Below are 13,446 nucleotides of genomic sequence, written 5' to 3'. Positions count from 1 at the left end.
TATATTTTTTGAAGTTTATAGGTTTTTTAGCTGAACCACCATTATACTCTTCAAACTGTAAATGACGCTACTATTTTTAAGGGTTTAAGCTACTCAGTAGTCATCTATAAATTCTTTTAAGATCCTAAAATGATAATGTCATCATTAAAGCTAATCCACCTTTCATTTCACTTGATCAATGGTTATACAAACATTGCCGATGTCATAAAATATTATTAATTGTAATTAAAATAAACCACTGTCATACTTTATTAATTGTAAATAAAAAAATTCTCGTCAAATTTTTTGAAACAAAAATTCACCTTAATTCTTTATGAAAACAATGTTAATCGTCTATTTAATAGCTATTAAACCCACAACTAGTTTAGTGACTCGTGAATTCACGGGTTATGATAAAAGACATACACAATATTTAACAAAACAAAAAAACACTACTAAAAAAATGTGGAAATTGTTATCACTTCCAATTCAATTGCTATCATTAAATCAAATATGGTGATACTATATAGCATCAAACATGTCCACATAAAAATTGAAATAGTTGAAATTTGAATAATAAAAATGCCAAAACAGTTTCTTCATGCAGCAATTCATGTAAATGAAATTATAGAACTTTTTAACAATAGCCACAACCAGTGGCACAAAAAAAAAAAAAACAAATACTACAATGTATCGACAATTGTAAAGCTCATTTACATAATTCTTAGGCAAATGAATGTACATCCAGGACAATGCTCAAAACCATCTTCCTCCTAGCGTTTCATTATAAACTGTTAGATAAGAACCACAGCCAAGTCAGCTCTAGATAAATTTAAACAACTCTGGACAACGTGGAACAACTAATTACCAAAAGAATACTTACAACTAATTACCAAATGACAACTACAATTAAGTTTTTCTTGATAAACATAAGGTGAATAATATCATACAAAATTCATACAACTAATCCCATTAATAAAAGGGGGAGACATACTACAACTTCATCTACAATGGTAAAAGAATATTTGGTGAGATGCTAGAGAATGAAGAACAATTAAGATTAAGATATTCGAAAAAAGAATAAGGAAAATCAAATAGGACACATTTAGACATTAAGTAAGTTACCTGTTGTTCCGCGGTTTGCACAAAAGCAATATAAGTAGACCGGTTCTTGTATAATCTCTCCAAAAGCATGTAGAATGAAATGATTCAGGTAACCAGCTCATAAGGCAAAGGGTGAAGATCCAACCCAAGTTGTTTATCGAACTTTTGACAGTCAACAAAATTATAGAACTAAGTTTATAGAAGTAAATTCTATTCTATTTAGTCTGATAGAATCCGAAATGCATCATCATTAGCACAAACATAGCTTTGTTTAAACTTGTTCTTATTGAAGAATATGATTACAAAACATTTCTTGGCTGCTAAAACATTCACAATGGTTAAATAACTCTAGGCAAATATTTCCATCCAAAAATATTCGTACCTCAGGATGCAATATGTTTTCTAGTTTCTTCATTCAAGTGTCTTTATTTTCTCAAACAATATTAAATATTAACTTGATGTATGAAAATTTAAACAAAATTAGCACTAAGGAACTTATACAAATTCTAAACCAACAAAATCAGATCCAATCATAATATCATCACATAAATGGAGTAATGAAATCAAACCCTACACTACATACCTTGGTTATCATCTTGCATCGATTGAAAACCTGCTACAATAAACATACTGAAACTTAAAAATCAAATCAACAACAACAGTATAATTCTATCTTCTGATTGAAACCCTAAAGTACACTCAATCGAGTAATTGTTAGAAAAAAGAAAGAAACATTATATGAATATATAAAAACTATAAAACGAAATTGAAATATTACCTGACAAATAGTCCTGATATGATCCTATCTTCTGATTGAATCTGAAATGTTAAAAAAGTTTGTGAATATAGAAGAAGATAAAAGAAACATTTGGGATTTGAAAGATAAAAATGAGAAATAATTTTTAGAGGCGTGGCTTATTGGAGTAGATGGGTCATGGACTCATGGGTGGGGTGTGTGATAACTAATGTCTTCTTGAATACGTTTAAAAAAAAAAAAACTAAATTCAAAATAATACTGTAAATGATGATTCTGCATCACCAATTTTTAAATTTATTTATTTTAAATATTACATCATTTGGTGGCATGGTACAATTGTTAGAAACATATATTACAACCTTTTAAAACATATATGAGATCACCCCAAACTCCTTTTTTAAAGATAAGAATTTTACAACACATCTGACATCACCCCAAACTCTCTTTTTAAAAGATAAGAATAGATCTGTTACAGAATTCATCTACGTTTATTTCTTCTACAGCTTACTATTCAACCCACAACAGTTTTCTTTATCTTGACTCTGGAAAAATTCTTTTTGTATATGAGATGATTGGTGTTATATCAGTTTTTTTTTTCGATCAAATGTTATCAACTAAGCCTTATCCTTATTCTGTTTTCTTTATGAATTCTCCTCCAATTGAGTTCTCTATCCTTAACTGAATTCAAGAAATTATAACATCAAAGTGAAGGAATTTAACAAGTTCATAAAACAACATGTTCTTTAAGTTTACATGTATTAAAAACCATTTTATGATAGTTAATATAAGCGGAAGCATGATAATGAGTACATGTTTATGTTCAACCATTTAGTTAAATTCCTTGTGAATATCAAGTCTTGAAACATATGCTTACAAATAAAAGGGAAGATGAGAAATGTACCTCCTCAAGCTTGTTGAGGGTTGTTTACAAGGTTGCAAGATGATGAAGAAGATGATGTAGAATGAGCTTCTAACTTGAAGCTTCAAGTGTGTAATACCCCAAGCCTTTAATTACCAAACCTTTGCACTTTAGTTAGGACTTATTAGCACTTGATTAGAGCTTGCAAAAACTAAATAATGAACTCCTTTTGGACCCAATTACGCCACGGCAACAGCAGCCAGGAAAATAAGTGTTATGCAGTTTTTTTTGCTCTCTTTTGATGTGTATTTGCAAGTGTGTATTTTGAAAATGGTCAAGCCTTGCATGTATATGGAAATGGGACATGTAATTGACCAAGAAGGAATCTCTAGCACACTTGCTTCCAACTCCAATGCCACTACCCCTTTGTTTATAAAAGGTTTATTTTATAAAATTTAGATTTTATAAAATTTATTTTTATAAAACTTCCATATTTATTTATGTACATTTTATTATATAAAACCCATTTATATAAAATGTAACATAAATTTATTAATTATTTAACCTATAAATAATTAAATCCATATTATATAAATTATTCCATAATTTATATATATATATATATACATGTACACATCAAGTAGATTTCAGAAAACCGTTTTTCTTAAAGTTCAAGTGCCGCGTATCTAATCAATGATCCAATCGCTAAGATTAAATACAAATAAGGTTTCGGTAAGCTTGTTATTGGGTCAAAACATATTAGCCACGTTAATTTAATATGTCTCTCGGGCATACGAAATACCTTCAATCTCCCACTTGCACGAGAAACATAAGAAATTAATGCAAGTGATGGATACCACCTAACGACCGTCCATCACCCCCAATATGTTATGACTTTGTGCCATTCAATAACATCATCCCTTTCGAGTTCCCATCTCGAATATGAATAGGTGAATCTTTTCATTACATCCTTTCGTCCTAGATGTCATGTCAAATCCAAGAGACATAGAGTGATCACTCTCTTCTAGATTTAACTTTATCAGGCCTTAAAAATCTGACTCTCAACGAATAAGAGGGACAAATTCCATCATGACTACATACGTCCTAAATATATACCTTGCATTATACCTGAGCTCTTCCTTATGAACTACCATATTTCAGAATAGCGAAGGAAAGAATCAAGGTATAATACTTGGTAAATATCCGAACCCAATATGTATCTCAGGTCAGAGGATACAATGATATTCGCCTTTACTCAAGACTACATGTGATCAACCACAAAGGCTCCATTTAGTAAGTCTTGAGGGCGGGTCTTCCAATATTTGTATCCAACAAATATCTATGAACCTTGGTAGCAACCTTGCCCCACATTCATCCCGTAAATGTACACCAATCCAAGTTCATAATAGTCTAAACCTTACACTTGCTCCCACAAATGTGATTGACTACGGAATTTAGAATAATTACTTATTCATGGATAAAATATGCAAAATAGGAACATAACTCAAAATAAATTAATGCCATAATTATATTAATGAGTTTGAACAATTTCGTTCCGTTACAATACTTAAAACAGATCATAACCAATCACTAGAATATCGAAGCCCTAATGCACAAACATGTCCTTGATGTTTTGCACCATGTAAGAGTTTCGTGAGTGGATCCGCTATATTAAGATCTGTGTGAACCTTGCGAATACATATCTTTCCTTTTTCAACCTCATCCCTTATGTAGTTGAATCTCCGCTTAATGTGATGGGTCTTTTGGTGAGCACGAGGTTCCTTGATTTGAGCAATCGCACACTCGTTGTCACAAAAGATCTCAAGAGGGTCCTGAATGGAAGGGACTACTCCTAAGTCGTCGATGAATTTCTTCATCCATGCAGCTTCCTGAGCTGCCAATGAGGCGGCAATGTACTCCGACTCTGTAGTGGATAATGCAACGACATCCTGTTTTGAACTCTTCCAAGAGACCGCACCACCATTTAACGTGAAGACATAACCGGACTGTGATCGAGAATCATCGCGATCAGTTTGGAAACTCGCGTCCACGTAACCTTTTACAGCGAGTTCCTCCTCACCAGACCCATATATTAGAAACATATCCTTAGTCCTCCTAAGGTATTTCAATATACTTTTGACAGCAATCCAATGACTGTTGCCTGGGTTATTCTGGTATCTACTTGTCAGGCTAAGAGCGCATGACACATCCGGTCTAGTGCATATCATCGCATACATGATTGACCCAATAGCAGATGCATAAGGGACTCACTTCATTCTCTCTTGTTCATCTTTCGTGGTAGGGCACTGAGATAAACTGAGAGGCGTTCCTCTTTGAATAGGTACCAAACCACTCTTAGAGTTCTCCATCTTGAACCTTTTCAAGACTTTTTCAATGTATGCACTTTGATTCAAACCTATCAGCTTCTTAGATCTATTCCTGTATATCCCAATCCCCAAAACATATTGTGCTTCTCCAAGATCCTTAATGGAGAAGCATTTACTTAGCCAAGTTTTAACTCCTTGCATTGCCGGAACATCATTTCCAAATAACAATATATCATCCACATATAGTACAAGGAACATGATAGTGCTCCCACTAGCTTTCTTATATACACAAGCTTCATCACTATTTTTAATGAAGCCAAATTTCTCGGCTTCCTCATTAAAACGATGATTCCACATTCTAGATGCTTGTTTCAATCCGTAGATTGACTTCTTTAACTTGCATACCTTTTTAGGATATTTCGGATCAACAAAACCTTCAGGCTGAACCATACAGACATCTTCCACAAGATATCCATTTAGGAAAGCGGTCTTGACATCCATTTGCCATATTTCATAATCATAATGAGCAGCAATGGCAAATAATATCCTAATAGACTTTAGCATTGCCACAGGCGAAAAAGTTTCATCATAGTCAACCCCTTGAGTTTAAGTGAAACCTTTTGCTACAAGTCTAGCTTTATATGTATCCAAGTTTCCATGTACGTCGGTTTTCATTTTGAAAAGCCACTTACAATCAACTAGCCTTGAGCCAGTAGGTTGTACAACCAGTTCCCAAACTTGATTGTCATACATGGATTGCATCTCGGCGTTCATGGCTTCCTGCCATTTATCTTTATCAATCCTTGATAAAGCATCTTGGTAGTTTGCTGGTTCATCCAAATCAACCATATAGCAACCATCCATGAGAAACCCATATCTCTCAGGAGGATTACTAATCCTACCAGATTTGCGAACGTCTTGTGTATTTTGATCATCCATTTGATCACTTTCAACATTTTCATGTTGAGTGCTAGTATCAACCAATTGTGTATCATCTACTTGATTTCGAACCTCCTCAAGATCTATCTTCCTTTCACTATCACCTTCCATTAGGAACTTAGTTTCAAGGAATTCAGCCTTCCGAGCAACAAATACATTCTGCTCGGAAGGATCATAGAAATAATATCCCATATTATCCTTGGGATATCCTATGAAGATACACTTCGTGGATCGAGCATTCAACTTATTAGGGACGTAACGCTTAGGGTAAGCTTCACATCCCCATACCTTTAAGTATGATAGAGATGGAGGTTTTCCAAACCACATCTCATGAGGTGTTCGTTCCACTTTCTTGGTTGGGGCCATATTTAAAATACGAGCTTCAGAGCATAGACAATAACCCCAAAATGATAGAGGTAACGAGCTTCTAGCCATCATAGATCGAACCATATCCATTAGGGTTCGGTTCCTCCTTTCGGAAACTCCATTAAGTTGTGGTGTCCCGGGTGGAGTAAGTTGCGAGATAATCCCACAACTTCTAAGATGATCTTGGAAAGCATCGCTTAAGTATTCACCTCCTCTATCGGTACGAAGTACCTTGATTGTCTTATTGAGTTGATTTTGTACTTCGTTTTGATATTCCTTGAATGCCTCAAAAGTTCGTCCTTGTGTCTTAATAAGTAGACATATCCGAAACGACTGAAGTCATCAATGAAAGTAACGAAGTATCTTTCACCATTCCTAGTTATGGGCTTAAAGGGTCCACATACATCCGAGTGTATTAATCCCAATAAGTCCTTAGCCCTTTCATAGGTCCCTTTGAAAGGTGCTTTAGTCATTTTGCCTTGTAAACAAGATTCACATACGTCAAACGAGTCTTGTTCATTTGATTTCAAAAGTCCATTCTTTTGAAGTGTATGCATTCGGTTCTTGTTTATGTGACCAAGGCGACAATGCCATAAGTAGGAATCACTCAAATCCCTTTTGAGTTTCTTGGTGTTCGTATGGAACATTGAGCTACTGCATGAAGTGTCATTATGAACCAATTCATAAATACCATTCGAAGGCGAAGCCTTAAAATAGAACATATTATCTAAAGAAACATGGATATCATCATTAATGAAATTAAGATTAAAACCATATTGTTTCAAACGGGATACAGAAATAATGTTTCGAGATAAATCGGGTGCATACAAAACATTTTTCAAAATAAGCTCCAAACCACTTGGTAGCTTTAAAACAAAGTCTCCTTGAGCTTTCACTTGCACCCTTGCTCCATTTCCCATGAAGAGACTTGTCGTTCCCGGTTCTCGATCACTTCTTTTGAACCCCTGCAAAGAATTGCAAATATGAGTTCCACATCCTGTGTCTAATACCCATGTATTAGAAGAAGTAATACTAAGCTCAATGTATACCATATATACATTACCTGAGGTTTGCCCTGCATCCCTCTTTTCCTTCAACTCCTTAAGGTAGACCGGGCAGTTTCGTTTCCAGTGACCCATTTCACCGCAACCGAAGCACGGATCTTCCTTGGGGTTAGCTTTACCGGCAACCTTTTGCTTCTTGTTGTTGGTTGGGGTAACCATCTTCCCCTTTCCCTTGCCCTTGCCTTGGTAGGCGGGTCCTTTCCTCTTAGACGCCTTCGGCTTAGGAGTGTTATTGTTTTTGGACCCGCCTTCATTGATCGTAAACACGGGTGAAGCCCTTTTACCCATGCTCGCTTCGGCCGTCTTAAGCATGGCATGTAATTCGCCGATGCTCTTATCCCATCCATTCATGTTATATTTTAACACGAATGTGTCAAACCTCTTTGACAATGAGTTAAGGATAAGGTCCGTGGCTAATTCATTAGACACGTTACAATTTAGACGGTTTGCTCGATCAATAAGGCTTTTCATCTTAAGGATATAAGATGAAACGGATTGGGAGTCGTCCATCCGACATGCATGAAGCGCTCGGACCGTTTCAAAGCGCTCGACACGAGCTTGTTGAAGGAACATCTCCTTCAACTGTGTGATCATGTCGTATGCACTATGATGCTCGAAGTCCTTTTGGAGTTCGGGTATCATAGTCCCAAGCATGAGGCAAGAAACTTGCAACGAATCGGTGCAATATTTCTCCCAATATGCCATGGCTTCCGTATCATCCTCGTCCGGTTGATCGGGAATGGGGTCCTCCAACACATACGCCCTGTCCTCTAGTTTGAGGACGATTCTTAGATTGCGGAACCAATCCATGAAGTTTGTATGGTTGAGTTTTTCCTTTTCGAGGATTGACCTCAACGATAGGTTGTTAAAGTTAATAGGTGCATTAGGAATGTTGTTGTTGTTATTGGCGGCCATCTACAAAATGTAACAAAGTTGTTTAAGTATCAATTTTAATTTAACAATCAATACCCTTTAAATCCAATTGATATTAAATTTTTAGAATCCAACGGTAAACCAAATTTCGGTTAGGTGACCTTTATCCCGTCATTTGATTTAGCTAGGTAGTCATTATATGACAATTGCAATCCTTTTGCAACTTCTAAGTTATGGGATCATGCAATCCTTTTGCATGGCATATTATCCCATCAACGCCTATTTGTTCATCATGCTTCGGTGACCCTAAGTTCATGATTCCCAAATCAAGTCGTCCTACTTGTGCTAACGTGTAAAATCAACATACTAGTGGTTAGGTGACCTTTATCCCACAAGTGTGCGAAATTCACCTCAATCATATTAGTTTGCTCATAACGGTTAGGTGACCTGTATCCCATTAAGAGTTCCCTAATATTTTTAAGTGTTTGCACAAAAGGATGGCGTTTAACTTGTTTGCCTTGTTTGTTAAAGGGATTTTAAGTTTTCATTATTTCTAGTTTGAGAAAACTTTTATGCCATACACCAACATGCATTTAGTGTATGGTATTTATGAAAATCCATTTACATGTCATGTAATTTGCCAATTACTTGATATAAACCATTTTATATATATGTGATCCTTTTCTTGTTCTTAATAACCATTTATTAAGGTCTTTAGTTGCTTTTAATTTAACCAATTAAATTGTCGTTTTGCATGTCATTAATATGTCTAATTTAACCAATTAAATTGTCGTTTTGCTTGTTGTTATCTTGTAATTAATTGTATCAACCAAACATACAAACACAATAAACATACAAACAACCACACATGCAAAACAAGTTTGTTCACAATCTAGCCATTTTGGTGGACATTTGTTTAGCCGAAAACAAATGTCACCGGGTTAAGGGGTAAAATACAAAGTAGGAGATTTCAAATCTCCCACTTAACCTTGCATCCATATGCTCCTTGTGTTCTTCAAGTCTTCATCATCTTGTATCTTCATTTTACAAAATATGTATCCTAATACATTTTTATCTAGAAAATGAAAATACAACCTATTCTATTTTACATACCAAATGTAAAACAAATTACATAGCCAAAATAAATATCACATGCCATATGAATCATACAATTCATTCAAACATTCAACCAAACACAAGGTCAAGGCTATGATTGTGAACATTAATTTAACAACAAATATGAACCAAATGGCAAGTCCAAAACTACCATTTGGACCCTCCCAAAATCGGCCATAATAGGGTACCCACCCAAAACCCAAAATTTTTGCATTCCATTTTCATGCATGTACTTAGAATGCAAGTATAGTGGGTTTAAAGACCATATATAGGAAGCATATTTCATAGACTTCGGCTCTAGATACCATTGAAGGAATTTAACAAGTTCATAAAACAACATGTTCTTTAAGTTTACATGTATTAAAAACCATTTTATGATAGTTAATATAAGCGGAAGCATGATAATGAGTACATGTTTATGTTCAACCATTTAGTTAAATTCCTTGTGAATATCAAGTCTTGAAACATATGCTTACAAATAAAAGGGAAGATGAGAAATGTACCTCCTCAAGCTTGTTGAGGGTTGTTTACAAGGTTGCAAGATGATGAAGAAGATGATGTAGAATGAGCTTCTAACTTGAAGCTTCAAGTGTGTAATACCCCAAGTCTTTAATTACCAAACCTTTGCACTTTAGTTAGGACTTATTAGCACTTGATTAGAGCTTGCAAAAACTAAATAATGAACTCCTTTTGGACCCAATTACGCCACGGCAACAGCAGCCAGGAAAATAAGTGTTATGCAGTTTTTTTTGCTCTCTTTTGATGTGTATTTGCAAGTGTGTATTTTGAAAATGGTCAAGCCTTGCATGTATATGGAAATGGGACATGTAATTGACCAAGAAGGAATCTCTAGCACACTTGCTTCCAACTCCAATGCCACTACCCCTTTGTTTATAAAAGGTTTATTTTATAAAATTTAGATTTTATAAAATTTATTTTTATAAAACTTCCATATTTATTTATGTACATTTTATTATATAAAACCCATTTATATAAAATGTAACATAAATTTATTAATTATTTAACCTATAAATAATTAAATCCATATTATATAAATTATTCCATAATTTATATATATATACATGTACACATCAAGTAGATTTCAGAAAACCGTTTTTCTTAAAGTTCAAGTGCCGCGTATCTAATCAATGATCCAATCGCTAAGATTAAATACGAATAAGGTTTCGGTAAGCTTGTTATTGGGTATGACCCGACTTGGATCAAAACATATTAGCCACGTTAATTTAATATGTCTCTCGGGCATACGAAATACCTTCACAAAGTTCATTTGCTTTGCTCCATTCCCTGAGATCGTACTTTTATTTTGATGTTCCAACAAGTAATTCTGAATTATCATTAATTTTTTTTGTTATTGACTTTAAACTTCAATTCATGATTTTTTAATCAAAAAGAACTAACAGGGTTGAGATATTTGTAATTTATAATGAAATTTTAGATCTTTATACTTTCAAATGTATGTAGAGAAGTAGATGTAGCTAGCAAAAGGATAAAAGGATAATGAAACCTTTTCACATATGAAGATTGTCGGTCTCTATTATCTTTCAGTCATGTTTTTGCTTATTTTTATTTGCAAATTTATCCATGCTTCTATTTTTTCAAAAGCGGTCGTTTGTGCTTCACACTTTTCTCAATGCTACTTGATTCTTCAAGTGAGTCTTCAATTAAGTTTATTCTGTTTATGCAGAGTGAGGTTGAATGGCATATTTAACTGTTTCATTGAACGTCAACAACGCACACCACGTGTTTGATAATATGTCCACAATAAAAAGAGTTTAAAATGTTTAAAATTTTTTATTTTGAATTTTGATTATATAATATTCTAGTGTAGCAGGAACCTTTATATATTTTTCTAACAAACAAATAATTGTTAAGATTTAGTAGTTTATAACTATCTTTAGTGGCCTATACTTAGTAATAAGACTTCTTACTAATATATATTGACAAGGAGTAAAGAAGAGAAGTAAGAAAAACTTTCTATTATGAAAGCATCGGTGCAAGTTTACAAGTATAGATCCATGGTGTATTTATACTACAAAATTACCATGTATGTACAATTATTTAGCTTAGGGTAAAGGTATAGTAACAAGTGATATGGAACAAAATTCATCATCCATTTAGTCAACTAGCTTGTCTACTCAATAATTATAACACTCCCCATTGGATGACAATTTTGTTTCATTAGAGATCAACTTGTACTGCCTCGTTAAAAACCTTGCTAAAGAAAACCCAGTGGGAAAAAACTTTAGCTAAGGGAAAAAGAGTGCAGCATAGAGTTGACTCCCCCTCAAGTAGACATCGCTGAGCTGTAACATCTTTTGAACATGCCTCGTGCCAATATCGTGAATGTGTTTTCTGAAAGTAGCATTTGGGAGTGCTTTGGTGAAAAGGTCGGCAGAGTTGTTACTGGATTGAACATATCTCATTTCAATCTGGTTGTCTTTAATGAGATTTTGAGTATATGAGAAGAATCTAGGAGGTATGTGTTTTGTTCGATCACTTTTTATATACCCTTCTTTCATCTGTGCTATGCAAGCTGCATTATCTTCATAGATAGTTGTTGGACTTTTAACGCGTTCTAATCCACAAGAATCAGTAATGATTTGTGTCATAGATCTCAACCAAAAACATTCTCGAGTAGCTTCATGTAATGCAATCACTTCGGCATGATTTGATGATGTTGCAATAAGTGTTTGTTTTTGAGAACGCCATGATATTGCGGTACCTCCATTTAGGAATACATATTTAGTTTGAGATTTAGCTTTATACGGATCAGATAAATAACCTGCATCTGCATAACCAACCAAATCTTGTTTTGAATCATTAGAATAAAATAATCCTAAATCAGTAGTTCCTCGAAGGTATCGAAATATGTGTTTGATCCCATTCCAGTGTCTTTTGGTAGGAGCTGAGCTGAACCTTGCCAACAAATTAATTGCAAAAGAAATGTCAGGTCTTGTACAATTTGTAAGATACATAAGAGCTCCAATTGCACTAAGATATGGAACTTCTGAACTAAGAACATGTTCATGTTCTTCTTGGGGACAAAATGGATCAGTGTCGACATTGAGTGATCTAACCACCGTAGGAGTACTTAATGGTTTTGCCTTGTCCATATTGAAACGTTTTAAAACCTTTTCGGTATAAGTTGTTTGATGTACAAGTAAACCATTAGGCATATGCTCAATTTGTAAACCAAGTCAATACTTAGTTTTTCCGAGATCTTTCATTTCAAATTCTTTCTTTAGAAGTTGAATGACTTCATGAATCTCTTTATTTGTACCTATAATGTTAAGATCATCGACATAAATAGCTATGATCACATATCCGGATGTTGTTTTCTTAATGAAAACACATGGGCAAATAAGATTATTTGTATACCTTTTGCTTATCAAGTAATCACTTAATCGGTTATACCACATGCGTCCCGATTATTTCAACCCATATAAGGATCTTTGTAATTTAATTGAGTACATTTCCTTGGGTTTTGTACTATATGTTTCAGGTATCTTAAATCCTTCAGGAACCTTCATATATATATATATATATATATATATATATATATATATATATATATATATATATATATATATATATATATATATATATATATATATATATATATCACTATCAAGTGATCCATATAGATAAGCAGTAACAACATCCATGAGAAGCATTTCTAAGTTCTTAGAAACTGCCAGGCTGATTAAGTATCTAAAAGTAATTGCATCCATAACAGGAGAATAAGTTTCCTCATAATCAATTCCTGGTCTTTGTGAAAAACCTTGAGCTACAAGTCTAGCTTTATACCTTGTAACTTCATTTTTCTCATTTCTTTTCCGGACAAAAATCCATCTGTATCCCACAGGTTTCACATCTTTAGGTGTGAGAATGATAGATCCGAAAACTTTTTTTTTATTGAGTGATTCTAATTCAGCTCGTATTGCTTCTTTTCATTGAGCCCAATCTTGTCTATTTTGACATTCAATGACAGATTTTGGTTCTGGATCATCATCATTCATGATGTCATATGCAACATTAAAT

At 34.0% G+C, this 13,446-nt stretch overlaps 1 long non-coding RNA gene across 1 annotated transcript; it reads right to left on the bottom strand.

Annotated features, from left to right (window-relative positions):
- Positions 1-532: 532 nt before the first annotated feature.
- On the bottom strand, positions 533-1,175 carry LOC139896679 (uncharacterized). Its single transcript, XR_011776317.1, has 2 exons — positions 1,105-1,175; positions 533-770 (listed from the first exon to the last, which is right to left on the bottom strand). It is a non-coding gene; the product is annotated as an uncharacterized lncRNA (long non-coding RNA).
- Between the last annotated feature and the right edge of the window lie 12,271 nt (positions 1,176-13,446).

The sequence above is a fragment of the Rutidosis leptorrhynchoides genome, chromosome 3 (assembly GCF_046630445.1).
Source record: "Rutidosis leptorrhynchoides isolate AG116_Rl617_1_P2 chromosome 3, CSIRO_AGI_Rlap_v1, whole genome shotgun sequence".
Taxonomy (NCBI): Eukaryota; Viridiplantae; Streptophyta; class Magnoliopsida; order Asterales; family Asteraceae; genus Rutidosis; species Rutidosis leptorrhynchoides.
This window is presented reverse-complemented; position numbering and strand designations above follow the sequence as displayed.